The sequence below is a fragment of the Diceros bicornis genome, chromosome 13, assembly GCF_020826845.1.
Source record: "Diceros bicornis minor isolate mBicDic1 chromosome 13, mDicBic1.mat.cur, whole genome shotgun sequence".
Classification (NCBI taxonomy): domain Eukaryota; kingdom Metazoa; phylum Chordata; class Mammalia; order Perissodactyla; family Rhinocerotidae; genus Diceros; species Diceros bicornis.
Window position 1 is genome coordinate 34,218,206 of NC_080752.1, and position 20,003 is coordinate 34,238,208.

Here is a 20,003-nt window from a genome sequence, read left to right on the forward strand (position 1 = left end):
AGAGTTGTTTCCTGATTAGGTGATAATTACAGAGATGTGTTCAGTTTTATGAAAAATTCACCAAGCTGAATATTTAATAATTAATGTACTTCTTATTTACCAAAAAAAAAAAAAAGCCATTATCAACAGTTACCTCTAGTGGAGGTAATTAATTTAAAAAAAATCATTATGTATAATTTTTAAATTTCTTCTTTGTGCTATCTGTATTCCCTAAATTTTCTAGAAAGAGCACATGTTAAAACACACACAGAGGCAGGCAACTCATTTACACCACTTCCCTGATGTTTCATGCAAAGTGTGAGGTAAAAATGGTAAAATGAAGGAAATAGGGTGACTTATGTAAAAAGTGTGTCACAGGTTAGATTCTCCAGGAAGCAAACGCTAAAACTGAATTAGGAATGAAAAAGGTTTAACAGGAGAACTCTTGTGAGAAAGAAAGGAGGAAGCAGGATTGCACAGGAGGAGCCATCAGACCACAATGAGGACCTGACAAAGCCTGTCTACCTGAGAGCTCAGGAGCAAGGAAAGACGGTCAGTTAGAGGGCTAGCATTGAGTGAGAAGGCGAGGCTCTCACATCACTGCTCTGCTCAGCCATTGGCTAGTGGCTGCTCTGCGAAGAGCATGACCTTGGCTCCAAAGCTGAGGCAGACCCTAAAGGGACTAACAGCTTTCTTTAGCTACACTCCTTACAGATGGGCAGTCCTTTCTTGACAGGGCACCTGAGTTCACTTTACCTTTTTTTTCGTGTGTGAGGAAGATTGGCCCTCAGCTAACATCGTCGCCAATCCTCCTCTTTTTGCTTGAGGAAGACTGTCCCTGAGCTAACACCTGTGTCAATCTGCCTCTATTTCGTATGTGGAATGCCACCACAGCATGGCTTGATGAGCGATGTGTAGGTCTGTGCCAGGGATCCAAAGCTGTGAACACTGGGCCGCCGAAGCAGAGCGCGCAAACCCAATCACTATGCCACCTGGCCAGCCCCCATTTTACCATTTTTTAATACATCCATTCCCCTTGACCATACACACCTACCCAGACCATTCACCATGCCATCCACCGTATGAATTTCCAGCATTCTCTCTAGCCCTGATGAGAAGAATAAGAAACAACAGAAAGAGCAAAGTGATTCTGAAATACACTTTGGGGCTTTGAGAAAGATCTGAAATATTCCAAAAGGTGAGGGGGGGTCGGGAGAGCAAAGAATAGAAACATCCCAACTCATCTCTATCACTCCTGTAATTCATTTACTAATTATGTACAACATCTTAAAACCTGGAAGAATGATCACATTAAGGAAAATGAAAACAGGAACCAAAACTCATGAAATTTGCTTCCAAGATAATTTATCTACCAAATTAGCTCATAATACTGCGATGTGTCCTAGCAGAGTGACCACTACAATCTTGATGATGATGAACAATTGGTGGCTAACTGGAAGTAGTGGAGTAGCCTAAATTCTCCTATTTGGGGGAGGGGGAGCAGTGGCAGAGGGAGGGCAGCAGCAATTCCCTTCATTCCCCCAAAGTAGAGAAGTATTATAATAGGTTTACTATAAATTGTATTAGATAAAGGATCCTAGATAGATAGCCTCCTCCGCCCTACTTTGGGTGAGCTGTTTTTCCACATGCTTAACTTGCTAGAGGAAGGCCTTCCAGCCCTAACTCCCACCCTAAAGAGTACAGTCATGTAAAATATAAAACAAAATTAGACTTGTTTTCTGACAAAAAAAAAAAGATGCCTTTTTCTACTGGAAAAAATTTCACTTCTCATATTCCCTCTTACTTGTTTTTCCTGCAAGTTATCAGTTCTCATCTCCCATTGGCTATGCTGTCTTCCCTAATTTATTCACTTTCTCATATTTTTAACCCCCACTCAGCTCCAACATTCACCAAGGAAAAAAGAGTTCAAAGAAACACATTCCTTGAGTTTGGCTGCATCTTTCACATTTGAATTAAATATAGCATCTCAAATACAACTGTTCCCTTACACAACATCTTGACAGACTTTGAGCCTAGGGTCTGCTTCAGAACAAACTGAATCAATGAAGGCTGCAAAAGGTTTATTTAATATTACTATTTTTTTCCCAAGCAAAATAAATCTGTTTGGCTCAATAAAACAACTTCTTGCTCCCTTTCCAAATCTCAAAGTGCAATTAGCAAGCCTAAATAAAGGGACTCACACTTTTGTAATACTCAGTCTTAAGCAATTCTCACCATTCAACCTTTTCACTGCCCACGAAAGCATCAAACCCCAGGCCCCTGAGGGCATGTTTGCTAACTTGGCCCTGAGCACAGATGCCAATGAGAACACACAGGGATGGGCTCAGACACAATTCTTCTGTAATTACATGCCCAGCACCAATTTGCACAGCCCTACATTTTCACCTCCATGATTAGGTAATGAAATCATCACTCATACTCCCAGAGGATAAAAAGGCAATTTGAAACAGTTTTTTGCTTTTTCACGCCAAAAGAAGCCCTATAAAACATTTCACATGTAAGTGCATTAACTCAATGAATGTGGTTTCATGAAAGTCTTTAACAGAAATCTTCCTTACCATTCTCAGTTTCCCCAAAGTGATCAAGTCTTTGGGAGAAACCACAAACCGAAGTCAACTTACTGGAATCTGAGCTCCTTGAGGGCAGAGACCATTTGCCTAGGCAAGCTGTCTTCCTAGGACTAGACATTCAAATGAGCACAAGGTTTATTGACATTTCTCCTCAACACCTTTGTGCTGACTTCACATTATTCTATAACAGAAATTACATCGTTAGTACATCCAGGAAATAGCAGGCCCTACCCTTATATGTCACTGGATGCTGTCAAGATATTTTACCGGTCACAATGAACATACATCTCTGGTTCCTTGAATTTTGACCTTTTAAGGTGTACACTGGTCTGAGAGTCTGCTGCCAGACTCCTGAGCCATACCCAATGACCCTTTGCTAGGTCAAGAGGGATGGTACTGAGAAACCATTTATTCGGTCCAGTAGTATCTCTTCCTTTGAGAAAACTACTGTATTATATCTAACTAAACACAAACCAGTGTTTAAAATCCTAACACCTTGTCCTTCTGAAGTATAAATTAAGGTTAAGATTTGGAGACTGGGAGATTTGGCTACGTTTCTAGCTGTATTGCTGTGTGACCCAGGGTAAGTCACACAGAGTAAAATAGGAAGACCTCTCTAACCCTAAGTAATCAAAGTTCTCCACCTACTTCATAATGATTCTATAAAGATAGCAGATATCAACAAACTGCTCTGAACTCGTTGGAGGAAATCGATAATTTGTGAAGAGTTAAAATCCATTCAAAGAAATTCAAGATGGAATGACACTACTTTGTTATCCACATAAAACTCACTGCCAGATCCTGGTACAGTATTTGATTAATTGTGCCTTGATATCTATATAACTAGACATCCGACAATCCTCTTGGAGCAAACACATCTTAATGAAAATCAGAATACACATCACTTACCTAAAAGGAAGCTGCAGATTTAAAATGCAATCAAGCTTATTATTCATAATTTCAAAAGCTTAAAAAAATGCAAGGGAACTTTTTACTGACAGTAAAATAAAGCACTGCGACTTAACTAAAGAATGTGTGGCTAGATTGAATGGAAAGCACCACAGTCATCCCTCAGCATGTGGGCTTTGGAGGCTTCAGTGGCAAAGCAGCAACCTTGCACAGATGTCATTATGAACTCACGAAGTTACTCACCTCAGCAACACTAATGTGAGCTAAAATGTATTAAATGCTGCTCTTGAAAATATAAAATACTGTTGAATGAGGATTTACAGGAGACCACAATATGTTCAATCTAAGATGATAATAAGCCTTCTTATTAATATACCACCATTATTATTATCATTGTATTAAGTCACATGAAAAAGTTATATGGGGGCCGGCTGGGTGGTATAGTGGTGAAGTTCACACTCTCCACTTTGGTGGCCTGGGGCTCGCAAGTTGGGATCCTGGGTGTGGACCTACACACCGCTCATCAAGCCATGCTGTGGCAGTGTTTCATACACAAAGCAAAGGAAGATTGGCACACATGTTAGCTCACATAAGGGGGAAAGAGAGAGGGAGGGGGAGGGGGGAGCGGGGGAGAGAGAGGGGAAAAGAAAGAAGGAGAGAAAGAAAGAAAGAGAGAAAGAGAGGGAGGGAGGGAGGAAGGAAGGAAGGAAGAAAAAGTTATTGAAAGCGGAAAAATGGTAAAATATAAATTTCTACCTTACTTCATTCATTTAATAAATATCAATGGAACATTGGCTATATGAGAAAATATTGTACTCAGATGCCATGGGAGTTAGAAAAAGAGGACATGCCACTATTTCCTCTCAAAGAGATTAACCCAGTAAGAGCCAAAGACACATTAATAAACAACACCAACACAGGACAGACCTGTGGTACAAAACAAGAAGCTTTTAGCAGATCAGGAAAGGAAGAGATGGCTTTCAACTAGCATGAGAAGGAAGTTACACAGAGGCAAGCATTTGAGCTTTGAAGAATTAAGCAGGATTTCAAAGAATGAAATGGGGGAAGGTGGAGAGATGAAAGATTTTCAAATTACTGGCTCTTGAACTGATATTCTTTGCGACTTACAGAATTACCTTTGGGACAAAAGGATAAAAATTATATTTTACTCGATGGGTGTTTTACCACATGCACATACTACTTAATATTTTATCTACATTAACAGAAGCTCATGATCTGGAGACTCCTTAGTTCCTGACAAAATGTTTTGACAAAAAAGTCTAGACATAGAAGAATTTGGCATAACTACTGTTGCTATTAGCAAACTGTAAGCTATTTTGACAAGCAAATTCAGAGAGCTGTTTCTATAAAGCATTCCAAATTTAATAATAGATATCAGCTGCAGTGAGTTTTTTTAAATGGTTAACTCATCAGTGTGTTATCCAATTAAGATTCCCTTTAATGAAATAGAAAAATAAAGTATTTCCTCAAACTACCCATCAGTGTACTTTTTCACCATTCTTTACAATGGCTGGTATTACATGAAAGTGCTTTATGATTGTTAAACACATTAGTAGCAGAAATGGACCAGTTCTCAGGGCCATTCTCCATATTCATAATGTGGATTTATTATTAAATATAAATGGTCAAGAAAAATGTACTGGTTTCAATTATCAATGGAGATACTCCAGGTTCTGAAAATTCCGTATAGAGAACCATACATTCTAGGTTTAGCAAAATGTTTCATTTGGTAGAAAAAGTATAATGGAACTTTATTACCCAAATTTATATTTTGTGAGAGCTTGAATTTTTAGATTTTAAGAGAAGATAGCAATAATATACAAATACAGAATAATTCTGATTGTAATAATTTAACATAAAACAGTAATTTTAAATAGGCTTCCATTTGAAGTACAGTAACAATCAGAGGGGGAAAATGGTGCATTTTTCTGGGCTTGGAAATTTTTTTCCTCTCGAAAATAATTTTTTTTTTCCGAGGAAGATCAGCCCTGAGCTAACATCCATGCCAAGCCTCCTCTTTTTGCTGAGGAAGACCGGCTCTGAGCTAACATCTATTGCCAATCCTCCTCCTTTTCTCCCCCAAAGCCCCAGCAAATAGTTCTATGTCATGGTTGCACATCCCTCTAGTTGCTGTATGTGAGACGCCACCTCAGCATGGCCAGAGAAGTGGTGCGGCGGTGCGCGCCCGGATCCGAACCCGGGCCACCAGTAGCGGAGCGCACGCACTTAACCGCTAAGCCACGGGACCGGCCTCGAAAATAATTATTTAAGAAAGTAAGAAAAATGCAAAAGGAGCAAATAACCATACTGCAACAATAGTAAACTGTATTCACTCAAAATTGACTGCATCAGGCTGCAGAAATGCTCAAAGCACACCTACCTCTCCCTCTATGCTCCCACAACACTGACTACCTGCCTGCATACTAGCAATTACTACACTGTAGCTGTCTGTCTGCTCCCGCCTGCCCCTTGGGGCACAAGAGAAAACAATTCTATTTTCTGCATCCATATAAGCACTCAGCAAAAGGCTGCTGAATGAATAAACAAACAAAGCTTTACCGATTCAGTGTAGAGTCAACAACAAAACCTAAGTGTTAATTCCTAGATATTCTGATAAAAAAACAGAAACTTCATATCAAAAATTAAAATAAAAAATAATAAAATCACAGAGTTCAGATGCCTAAAGACAAAACTAGAGGAGAGTAAAAAGGGGGCATGAAGAAGCAGGAATTTTTATTCTTAAATTAAAAATGTACAGTATCTAAGCAAGTCATTATTGTTAAGATTTTCAGATATTTCTGCCATTTGACAAGGGAGGAGTGTGCAAAAACCACTACATGCCAGGATTCTCTTAGCCTTTTCGGGAAAGGTTCTACCACAATGGTTCCTAGACTTCTGAATTTCACAGATCAGCAATTTTTTTTGGACTGACATAGGGTCAGTAACTTTTTATTTTCCCAAATAAGGACAAAACAAAAAAACCACATACACACACACACGCACACACACCCTATCATCTAATAGCATCATGGTTTCATAAAAGGACAATTAAAAACCTGAACAAGTTGGAAGATCATAATCTCTGAATAAAGGCCTTCCCTTTCAAGAAAGGAAACCTTACACATACCTACATAAGCACACATTCTTAAGACAATATGAACCTGAACCAGTATTTCTGAGAACCACAACTATGTCATGATATTTCATTTTACTACTTACTTGCTTTGCGAAGAAAAATCTCAGACAATTAAGACAAGTTATATAGTCTGAATTTTATTTTTAACAAGTGTGTATCTTTTTTTAAGGCTAATTTAAATTAAAACTAGTTGTTCCCGGGGCTTGCCTGGTGGCATAGTGGTTAAGTTCACGCACTCTGCTTCAACGGCCCGCAACGGCCCGGGGTTTGAAGGCTCGGATCCCGGGCGTGGACCTATGCACCTCTCATCAAGCCATGCATGGGGCAGGCGCCCCATATATAAAATAGAGCAAGATGGGCAACAGATGTCAGCTCAGAGCTAATGTTCCTCACACACACATGCACACACAAAACTAGTTGTTCCCAGTATGCTGGGAAACCATTTCCTAATGCTAGAAAACAGAGATGATGGCTACTGGAAAGAGTGTGTGAAAGATGAATGCAACCTGATTTCTTTTAGAAATAGCTTAGCTGCTCTTTTCTTTAGTTGGCTGGTAAATTTACAATGCTTTTTTCTCATGTGTTTCCCCCAATAAATTCTTAAGGTCTATATTTTTAACAAGATTTAACTGTAGCACTCTTTTTTTCTTTTAAATTGCAATTGAGTATATCAGTCAAATTTTATTACTGTTATTGGGGTATTACAGTTAAGCCATGGAGTTTCAAAACTTTCCAGAGAAGCTGAAGTTTTAAACATTAGGTTCTCACGCAAGATGCTATTTTATGCTACTTCTTAAAAAAAAAAAAAAGTCCAAACCTCATTCAAAAATGATGTAAGTTTAAAACTCTTCAAGATCCAGAGGAAAGTCTGTGAAATTAAAAGGAAAACAAAAGTCTCCCCTGGGTCAAGGGTGGCTAACGCAACCACCACTTCATGGGCTTCAGTGTTTTTTTTTTTGGTGAGGAAGATTGGCCCCGAGCTAACAACTGTTGCCAACCTTCCTCTTTTTGCTTGAGGAAGATTGCCACTGAGCTAACGTCTATGCCAATCTTCCTTGTGTGTGGGACACAGCCACAGCATGGCTTGATGAGCGGTGCATATGTCTGCACCTGGGGTCCGAACCAGTGAACCCCAGGCTGCCGAAGCGGAGCGTGCAAACTTAACCAATACACCACCAGGCCGGACCCAGGGTTTCAGTTTTAAGAAAGGTTAACTAACACCTTTCTGGTTCACTCATCCACTGCAGATCTATTTCAATGGAAGGAATAATTTTTTAAATCAAATTCATTTTACTTTGCATAATCAGTTCGGTATCATTAAATGAATATTTTCCCCACAATTTAAAAAAATTAAAGGCCACTTCTACTTTGATTTTAAATTTCTTCTAAATATATCTGCATATCTTATACAAGGATTTCTGCTATTGCACAGAAATACTTGTATAAGTATTTCCTTCTTCAGAAGAAGGAAAAGTTCACACAGAAGAAGGAAAAGTTCAAGAATGTATTGGATTTGGCAATATTTATCCATTTAAAATGTGCAAACCCTTTGACTCAGGAAGTTGACTTTCAGGTATCTTTCCAACACAAACATCCACACATGTACACAAATATGTATGCACAAGTGAAGGTTTGTTGCATCTTCTGTGTAATAACAAAAACTTGCGACTACCTAAATGTCCACTAATAGGCGAAGGGCTAGATAAACTACAGAATTTAAAGCACTAGTTTTTTAAAAATGTGGGTATTTCAGCATATAATGACATGAGATCTCGAAGATAAACTATTATGAAAAAATGCAAAATAATATGATTAATGTAACACCACTTATGTTAAAAAATAAATCAATAGCTGCCCATCAGGATCATCTGAGAACTATTAAAATTCAGATTCTTAATCCACTCAAACCAACCAAATCAAAATCTCTGGGGGGGTTGGATCCCAGTCATTTTTATTTTTAATGAAGCACCCGGAACAAGACCACTCTTCCACAACAAGTTCAGCAACAACAAAATAAATCAAAATTATATATCCACATAGGTATCTATATATATAAATGCAGATCTAGAAAGACACACATCAAACTCAAGAGCACCGTCTCTGAGGAGGGAAAGGAGGAGCCTTTGCCTTTTTTTAAATTAATTTTTAACAGCTGAATAAATCGTACATACAAAACTATACAGAGGTGCAGCCACTATGGAAAACAGTCTGGCAGTTCCTCAAAAAATTAATCAGAATTACCATATGACCCAGCAAATCCACTTCTGGGTATATACTCAAAAGAATTGAAAGCAGGGACTCAGGCAGTATTTGTACACCCATGTTCATAGCAGCATTGTTCACAACAGCAAAAAGGTGGAACCAAACCAAATGTCCATCAGCGGACAAATGGATCAACAAAAGTAGTATATACATACAACGGAGTATTATTCAGCCTTAAACAGGAATGAAATTCTGACACACGCTACAACATGGAAGAAGCCTGAAGACATTAGGCAAAGTGCAACAAGCCAGACATAAAAGGATAAGTACTGTATGATTCCACTTGTATGCGGTACCTAGAGCAGTCAATTCATAGTAGTAGTAGTAGTCAGACAGAACGTAGAATGGTGGTTGTCAGGTGCTAGAGGGAGGGGACGACAGGAATTATTGGTTAATGGGTATGGCATTTCAGTCAGAGAAGATGAAAATATTCTGAGATGGACAGTGGTAATGGTTGTACAACAATGTGAATGTACTCAGTGCCACTTAACTGTACACTTAAAATGGTTAAAATGGTAAATTTTATGTAATATATATTTTACCAAAATTTTAAAAAACTTTATAGAACACATTTATAATTTAAAAAATAATAAAATGAACCACTGTGTACCCACACCCAAATTAGGAAACAGAACATCACCAAGACCTTTAGAAGGCCTCTGTATGCCCCCCTCATTACCATTCACTTCTGCCTGCACCAGAAGTAACCTTTACGCTATTTTATTTATCACTTTGTTACTTTTCTTTACAATTTTACCACATAAGGATATCACATAAAAATACATTCCTAAGGAATATATTGCTTAATTGTTGGATGTAGTTGTAGTTCATTTTCACTGCAGTGTAAAACTTCATTGTATGAACACATCACAATTTATCCATTCTACTGTTGAAAAAAATCAATTGTTTCCAATGTTTTGCTCTTATGAAATAATGAGCATTTTTTAGTTTCTCTAGAGTGGTAGCTTCCAAACTTCCTTCACAATAAGAAAATACATTTTACCTCACAAATCAGTCCACCTACACATACACACACACATACATAACTGGGAATAAGTTTCTCAAAATAATACCTTTACAATGAGGTACAAGGATATTTTCTTTTTTGTGTGAGGAAGATCAGCTCTGAGCTAACATCTGATGTCAATCCTTCTCTTTTTTATTGTTGAGGAAGATTGTCCCTGGGCTAACATCTGTGCCCATCTTCCTCTAATTTATATGGGACGCCACCACAGCATGGCTTGACAAGCGGTGCATCAGTCCGTGCCTGGGATCGGAACATGTGAACCCCAGGCCGCCAAAGCAGAGCGCTCGCACTTAACTTAACGCTGCGCTACCGGACCGGCCCCCATGGATATTTTCCACTGCATTTAACACTTAAAAAAACTGTTTGTCAAATGCCATTAAATTGTCTTCATTCTTACTAACGGGCTGCAAACCACAGATTGAAAAACAACACTCTAGAATACATATTTAGGAGTGAAATTGTTGGGTGTAGGGGATAAGCATGTACATCTTTACTAAGTAATGTCAAATTGTCTTCCAAAGCGATCGTTCCAATTTACACTCCCAGCTGCAGTGTATGCTGCAAGTGATTTTAATTTGATTTGATTTTAAAATCATAAACAGGTTTTAAAAGTTTATCAAATGTTTCTGCTACAATTATTAAAATATGTGGTTTTCTGTTAGTCTTTTGGTGAAACAAATTACATTAATCAATTTTCTAATGTCAAAACAAGTTTGCATTCCTCAGATAAACTGAACTAAGCCAGAATTAATTATATTTTTAACAACGCTAGATTCAGTTTGCTAATGTTTGGTTTAGGATTTTTGCATCTATGTTCATGAGAGACATGGCCTATAATTTTTCCTTTTTGTACTGTCCATCTCTGGTTTTGGAATCAAAATCATTTTAATTTCATAAAATGACTTGGGGACTGTTCCTTTCCCCCCTATTCTCTGGAAGAGCTTAAATAAAACTGAATTTATCTGTTCCTCGAATATTTGGCAGAAATTGCTTATCAATCTATTTAGGCCTGGTGTTTTCTTTGCGAGATTTTTCTGTCCATGGATCCCATTTCGTTTGTAATAGGACTACTGGAGTTTTCTGTTTCTTCTTGAGTTAATTTTGATATGTTCTATTTTTTTCTGGAAATTTATGTCATCTAAGAGAAAACACACTAGCCAGAATCAATTATAGCTTTCATTATCCACATAATTTAAACTTAGACTACTGTATTGGCAAAATGTAGAGATTAGCTACAGATGTCATCTAAGTAACAGGTAAATACCCTTAAACAAGGTACATCTGCTCTGAAAACTTTCAATTTATGAGCCATTTAACCTTCTCTAATCTCCAACAGATGTCACCAAAAAGTCTGTTCACCTATACAGCCCCATCTCTCTTTATGACCTGCTTCTAAATTTCATTTTAATTTCCTCTCTTCCCCACTCGACTGTACACTACTTGAGAGCAGAGACTAAGTCATATCATCTTTGTACATCTGGCACATTAGTAGATACCTTATCAATATCAATACTTGTTTAATGAATGAAGATCACAAGGTCACTGGCTGAAGAGGTTAATGTTACTGACTCACTTCTGGTTGTCAAGTGTACTCTTGAGGTGTTTAGTGCTGAAGGACTCCTATCGGACCATACTTTCACATGAACCTCCTTGTGACCAAAAGCACAAAGCCAACTGTAAGACAGTTTGCCTTAGTCGGGAGTAGAACATAAAACAAGTTTTCCTTCACTGATGAAGTTACGGAAATAAAAATAAATCTTAAACTACTTGCTGCACCTGAACTACCTGCTAACCAAATGAGCCAACCACCTAAGTATAAAACTGTAAAATGAACAATAGGGATAACACACAAAAATGATCAAAGAGTTACATGGAATAACAAAAGACCTAAAATAGCCAAAGGAATCCTGAGAAAAAGAACAGGACTGCAAGTATCACACTCCCTGATTTCAAAATATACTACAAAGCTATAGTAATCAAAACAGCATGGCACTGGCACAAAAACAGACACACAGATCAATGGAACAGAATTGAGAGCCCACACATCTATGGAAATAAACCCACACATCTATGGACAGCTAACTTTTGACAAGGGAGCCAAGAACATACAATAGAGAAAGGAAAGTCTCTTCAACAAATGGTGTTGGGAAAACTGGACAGCCACATGCAAAGGAATGAAAGTAGACCATTATCTTACACCATACAGAAAAATTAACTCAAAATGGATTAAAGACTTGAATGTAAAACCTGAAACCATAAAACTTCTAGAAAAAAACATAGGCAGTATGCTCTTCGACATCAGTCTTAGCAGCATATTTACAAATACGATGTCTGACCAGGCAAGGGAAACAACAGAAAGAATAAACAAATGGGATTACATCAAACTAAAAAACTTCTGCACAGCAAAGGAAACCATCAACAAAACGAAAAGACAATCTAACAACTGGGAGAAGATATTTGCAAACCATATATCTGATAAGGGGTTAATATTCAAAATATATAAAGAACTCATACATCTCAACAACAAAAACCTAACAATCCAATTAAAAAATGGGCAAAAGATCTGAAGAGACCTTTTTTCCAAAGATACACAAATGGCCAACAGGCACATGAAAAGATGTTCAATATCACTAATTACTAGGGAAACGCAAATCAGAACTACAATGAGATATCACCTCATGCCCCTCAGAATGGCTATAATTAACGAGAAATAACAAGCGTTGGAGAGGATGTGGAGAGAAGGGAACTCTCATACACTGCTGGTGGGAAAGCAAACTGGTGCAGCCACTATGGAAAACAGTATGAAGATTTCCTCAAAAAATTAAGAATAGAACTACCATACAATCCAGCTATTCCACTTCTGGGTATTTATGCAAAGAACAAGAAAACACGAATGCGTAAAGATATATGCACCCCTACGTTCATTGTGGCATTATTCACAATAGCAAAGACTTGGAAACAACCTAAGTGCCCATCAAGGGACGAATGGATCAAGAAGATGTGGTATATATACACAATGGAATACTACTCAGCCATAAAAGATGAAATCTTGCCATTTGTGATAACATGGATGGACCTTAAGGGTATTATGCTAAGAGAAATAGGTCAGAGGGAGAAAGTCAAATACCGTATGATCTCACTCATAAATAGAAGATAAAAACAACAACAACAAACAAACACATAGAGACAGAGATTGGACTAGTGGTTACCAGAGGGGAAGGGGCGAGGGAGGAGGGTGAAAGCGGTGATTAGGCACATATGTATGATGATGGATGGTAAGTCTTTGGGTGGTGAACATGATATAATCTACACAGAAATTGAAATATAGTGATGTACACCTGAAATTTATATAATGTTATAAACCAAGGTTACCTCAAAAAAAAATTAGGTCAACAAATATGACTAGAAAAAAAATGATCAGGGGGAAAAATGCCATATTATGCCATATTATGAATGATTGTCACCATTCAATCATAGACTCTGTGATGCCTGGATTCTTCAAAGACATAACTATTCCTTTATGGAAATCTGCATGTTGCCAGGGTCCTAGCTGAAAAAACAAAAAACAAGCAAATCCCCCAAGATCACCGACTTTCAATAGTGACAGGTCACTGAAGAAAAACATTAAAGGGAGATCAAAATGAGCAAGATGAATGTCAGAATCACAGCACTTTAGGGGCCGGCCCAGTGGTGCAAGCGGTTAAGTGTCCGTGCTCCGCTGCGGCGGCCCGGGGTTCACAGGTTCGGATCCTGGGCGCGCACTGACGCACCACTTGTTAAGCCACACTGTGGCGGTGTCCCATATAAAGTAGAGGAAGATGACCATGGATGTTAGCTCAGGGCCAATCTTGCTCAAGAAAAAAGGGGAGGATTGGCATCAGATGTTAGCTCAGGGCTAGTCCTCCTCACCCACAAAAAAAAAAAAAAAAAGAATCACAGAACTTTAGAGTTAAAAGAAGGGTCTAAAGTCATTTTGGCCAAACCATTTTTTAAGCACCTTAAAATTCAAGTAAAACTTACTATCCCAATCCACATTTGTCAAAACCCACAGAACTTTACAGCACAAAGAGTGAACCTTAAGGTATGTAAAACAAAAACAAAACAAAAAAAAACTTACTAGGAAGGAATGAGACTATGACAAAAGAACCTAACTGTATTACAAATAGTATATATAAAACAGCCAAGGGGCCGGCCCGGTGGCGCAAGCGGTTAAGTGTGCGCGCTCCGCTGCGGCGGCCCGGGGTTCGCTGGTTCGGATCCCGGGCGCGCACCGACGCACTGCTTGGTGAGCCATGCTGTGGCGGCGTCCCATATAAAGTGGAGGAGGATAGGCACAGATGTTAGCCCAGGGCCGTCTTCCTCAGCAAAAAAAAAGAGGAGAATTGGCGGATGTTAGCTCAGGGCTGATCTCCTCACAAAAAAAAAAAAAAAAAACAAAAAACAGCCAAGGCTGGAAGAAAAGGTGCTGACCTAAGTAACTTTGGAAATAAGTGCCATCTATAAGACAAATAAATGCAACAGGAACTGTACATAAGCACGAGACTCTACTTGATGAAGCAGTTTCCCACAGGAGCATAGTTAACAATTCTAATACAACTATACATGTATACTGGAATTGAACAATTAAGTAAATGGATGGCAGATGGCTAGAGCCAAGTTTCTCATTATTGGAGTGGGAATTTACATATACGCAACGGGAAGAGGGTAGAATGATCATGTGATAATGGATTAGCCTCAGAGGCATTAAAACGAACTCATGTTTAGCTGAATATAGATGCAGATGGTTACATACAGAAATATTTATAGACTTATGTATACACATGCATTAGCATACACATATATATTTCCTTGCTCTGTCAGCTGCAAGGGCCTAGGAACACCACCACCCCCAGCAGCAATGAGTATACCTACCACCCAAATCTTGATCTCTAATACCATTCTCCAATAAAAAGAACTAAGGCTCCTTGGTGAAATGGGACTTCACCATCTAGGTGAATCTAGGACTGGGACAGAACTATGCAAGATGAGCCTGGGTAATCTTGTAGTGTCAGAAAGTAAGGATGTGATTCAAAAACAAAACAAAACAACATTTATAGAATTATGTCAAAGGGACATAGGAGACAAATGAACAGAGCTCCTGATGGCCAAAGCTGAAACAATTTGAGCATAAAATAAATATCCATGAGTTCATACTAATATAAGTGATTGAATAAAAAAATAAAAGAGGAGGGAGACAAATCTCCCTTGCAGATTTCTAAATAATTAATGCAGATTCTCCCCCTTCCAGGCAGAGCTTAATTTCCCTCATCTTCCTCACTTGTCTCTACCTAGGTAAAATTCTTAGTAGCATACAATGTATCTAGACACTAAGCTAATCTGATAATGGATAGAAAATAATTTCAACCAGAAGACTGCCGCATCACTTCATTCTTCACACCTCGCGCAAATAAAACTGCTGTGTACGTCTATGCCAGGAAATTTATAATGGGGAAATGAAGATTAAAAATAAAGAAATGAGGGGCTGGCCCGGTGGTGTAGCAGTTAAGTTCATGCATTCTGCTTCAGCAGCCTGGGGTTCACCAATTTGGATCCTTGGTGCGGACCTACTCACCACTCATCAAGCCATGCTGAGGTGGCGTCCCACACAGAAGAACTAGAAGGACCTACAACTGGGAGATACAACTATGTACTGGGGCTTTGGGGAGAAAACGAGGAAGACTGGCAACAGATGTTAGCTCAGAGCCAATCTTCCTCAACAAAATAAAGAAATGAAAACCAACAAGTACTTTCTATTAAAAAGCATCACCAAGGCGCCCAAGACCTCATTTCCAACTGTCCTATGATTTCCCAGTTGTGTTTACTCCCAAGCATTCCTTTATGTTTGCACACCTAGAACTAGACTCTGCTAGTTTGAGTAGCTGACAGTGATTAAAAAAGTAAATCACAAAATTCTTCCTTACAAACTATTCTTCCCTTAACTGAACTATCAATATGTATTAATATACATTCAGCTTCTGTGCAAATGAAAAATCAAAACAGAGATGGTAAAAGAGCTGTACAGAAGTACATCAATATTAAGGAGGCAAGGCCTCAATTGACCCCCATGAGACGATTTTCTGAAGCCCAGTTTTGATCACATTATTAAGCAAACTCTCAAGATCTTCTATTCATTTCCTTTGGGAATTTTCTTGAAATGATAAAAACACAAAATACTGATGAGGAACTCTGATTACTCTCTGTTATGGACTGAATGTTTGTGTCTTCCTCAAAGTCTTCTGTTAAAGCCCTTAACCCCCAATATGATGGTATTTTGAGATGGGGCATTTGAGAGGTAACTGGGGTTAGATGAAGTCATGAGATTGGAGCCCTTATAATGGGATTAGTGCCCTTATAAGAAGACACACCAGAGAGCTTACTCTCACTCTCTCCCCCCTAAGAGATTATGTAGGTAACAAAAGGAGATGGCAGCCACCTACGAGTTAAGAGAAAAGGCCTCAGAATGAAAACTACCTTACCAACACCTTGATCTTGGATTTCCCAGTCTCTAGAACTGTGAGAAATAAATTTCTGTTGTTTAAGCCATCTAGCCTATGGTATTTTGTTACAGCAGCCCAAGCTAAGACATCCTCTTTCCAAAACACCCCACAAAGAAAATGTCAACATAAGTACATAGGAAGTAAATTACAATGGATTTATAGAATAAATCATAATAAATAAGCTAAGATTTTAAAGGACTTATAGTATCAGTTACTGGTCATATTTCATTATCTTTAATATTTAGTCACTTCTGATATGGCATATTTTTTCCTTAGAAAAGATCCGTGGATTTAGTAATTTTCTTTTCTATATGTTGCTTTGTTTCCTCCAAAAAGTTACTGACAAATTGACTGATTCTGCAATAACAGATATGGGGAGTGAGGAAACAAATGAAATGTCACTGCCTCTCTGCCATCTTCAGTAAATTTAACCACATATACCAGGAGCTTTGCTTATACTTAAAAATGATTTTGCAGGGCCGGCCTGGTGGCATAGTGGTTAAGTTCACACACACTGCTTCAGCAGCCTGGGGTTCGTGAGTTTGGATCCTGGGCACGGACCTACACCACTCATCAAGCCATGCTGTGGCTGCATCCCACATACAAAATAGAGGAAGACTGGCACAGATGTTAGCTCAGGGACAATCTTCCTTCAAGCAAAAAAAAAAAGAGGAAAATTGGCAACAGATGTTAGCTCAGGGACACTTGCTCACACACACACACAAAAACTGATATTGCATTTATAGGTTAAAATTTTAAAATTTCTCCAGCATAGTAGGAAAGCAGATTGCTATTATTACTATTATCATTATTAAAGGAAGGAAGATTAAATATATCTATTTCTCTCCAAAAAAAAGAACATTTATGGAACAGATGAAAAGATTTAATGGATGAAACTCTGATATAATGTCACCTGGGCAGAAAGTAAATAAAGTTATCCTCCTGGACCCTGGAAAATATATCTTACTTGGTTTTAATTCTTCCTATCAACAATATAAATGTTTTGATAAAATGAATAAAATTACCAGGCAATAGCTACCAAAGCATGCCAGAGATTTAAGAATGAGATTAACTGCTCCAATAGACTGCAATTCGGTCATTTTGAGCTACTTGTTCCTGAAATACCCCTCTTCCTAAAATACTCTTCTCCCACTTGCCACTATGGCAAATTCCTACTCTTTATTTCAGAGTTATCTCTTTTGTGAGATTCTCCCATCCCCTCCAGCCAATTAAGGACTCTTTCTGGTCTTCTATTCATTTTGTGCAGTATCTTCACTATCGTAGAGTTCTGTAAATATTTGTTGAGTTAGGTGGCCTACAAGACCTAAGCCAACATTAGATAAATAATACAGATTGTTTCTACTTTTCACCACTTCACAAGTTACAAATCTGCTCATCAATAACTTGCCTAATTAAAACCCATACTTCATTTCTTTTTTGTGTGTGTGTGAGGACGATCGGCCCTGAGCTAACATTTGCCAATCCTCCTCTTTTTGCTGAGGAAGACTGGCCCTGTGCTAACATCCATGCCCATCTTCCTACACTTTATATGGGACGCATGGCTTGACAAGCGGTGCGTCGGTGCGCACCCGGGATCCGAACCGGTGAACCCCGGGCCACTGCAGTGAGCGTGCGCACTTGCCCGCTTGTGCCACCGGGCGGGCCCCCATACTTCATTTCTTATTGCTATGGTTTCCAATCAAGTCCAGACAAAGGCAACAGCACAAAAGGCAATCAAGATGCAACATGCATAGACAGAATTTTGCTTTAAGGCAGACAATATGCCCTAAGATAGAGTATCTTAATAAAAACGTGAAAATTTCCAATGCCAACTGCCCTTTTATATGTGTTGCATCATACTGCACACATACGGCACAATGGGTAGTGTGATGGCTGAAAATCTTTAACACCCTATTTCAAATTTAGGAGCCCACATTTAAAAGGATGGAACTAATTTCCATCTTTGACTTTCTTTAAATTTGCTATGATCTCAGGGAAATTGATCTTGCATACTATATCAACTGTCTGGTAAAAAAAAAAGTTCATCAGAAGCTCCAAAATGCAGTATTTTTCACCATTTCTCTAAAATAAGTGATGATTGTGCAGAATACAAATGTATTCAAAAAAAAGCTTATAATATCAAATTCAGCTACCAGACAGAAATATGTGAAGGCAAAATTGTGTACTTCCTTTAAAGTTGATTCTGCAGTCAAAACTAATGCCCTCATAAAACACGTCACTGGTGCTTGGAGCCAAAGGTGAATTGTATGGTCTATTCTAAATAGCTGACTTTTAAATATTATTTAAGGGGCCGGCCCCATGGCTCAGCGGTTAAGTGCTCGCACTCCACTACTGGCGGCCCGGGGTTCGGATCCCGGGCACGCACCAACGCACCGCTTCTCTGGCCATGCTGAGGCTGCATCTCACATACAGCAACTGGAAGGATGTGCAACTATGACGTACAACTATCTACTGGGGCTTTGGGCGGGGGGTGGGGGGGAAGGAGGAGGATTGGCAATAGATGTAAGCTCAGAGCCGGTCTTCCTCAGCAAAAAGAGGAGGATTAGCATGGATGTTAGCTGAGGGCTGATCTTCCTCATTCATAAATAAATAAATAAATAAATAAATATTATTTAAAAGAAACCCACAAGTAAGAACATAATATAAAACTAAATGCCCCTAACTTCATTGCTTCACATTTACTATTCTGGATCAGCATACAAACTCTAAAATCAAACAGACATACATTTATAGAATTCTCACCCACACAATAACATTATCATACGAAAGAAAGATAATATCTAGGTTGTTAGGAATTATTTACTTCTCTGTTACTTCTTTTAAGCTGCAAACCATAAATCAAAACTTCAAACAGAGAAATGTTAAATAGAGAGTGCATGAAGACGAACCATATGGGCAAACAGGCATGCAGAAACATTCAATTCTCTTATTCTTGTACACTGAGATTCTTTGGATGAAGGCAAACACACAGTAAATGGAATTTTAGAAAAGTAAACAGTGATCTTGAGACATTATCAAGACGAAAAGAAACTATTTTAAGAAATAAAATTACTTAATTTTATATCAAGTTGGTGGCATAACACCACAGAGAGAAATTAGTTGAAGTATCTTTAAAATACAATATTTTGGGGTCTGGCCCGGTGGTGTAGTGGTTAAGTTCATGCGCTCCACTTTGGCGCCCCGAGTTCACAGGTTTGGATCCTGGGCACAGACCTACACACAGCTTATCAAGCCATGCTGTGGCAGGCATCCCACATACAAAGTAGAGGAAGATGGGCACAGATGTTAGCCCAGGCCAATCTTCCTCAGCAAAAAAGAGAAAGATTGGCAGCAGATGTTAGCTTAGGGCTAATCTTCCTCACAAAAAAAATAAAAATAAAATAATAAAATATTTTTGACTACATATCTTTTGTGAGTTATATTTTAAGTATTAAAAAAAATCCATGGGAAAAAAAATAAAGCTGTATTCAGTAGCCTTATTTGTAGTAACAATATTGTCAATATTATTTTGAAACTACTAT

At 38.4% G+C, this 20,003-nt stretch overlaps 1 protein-coding gene across 2 annotated transcripts in view; it reads right to left on the bottom strand.

Moving 5' to 3' along the window:
• The window catches only part of FBXO42 (F-box protein 42), a 93,023-nt gene that overhangs the window by 46,107 nt on the left and 26,913 nt on the right, over positions 1-20,003 (bottom strand). The gene's annotated exons all lie outside the window — the stretch shown is intronic.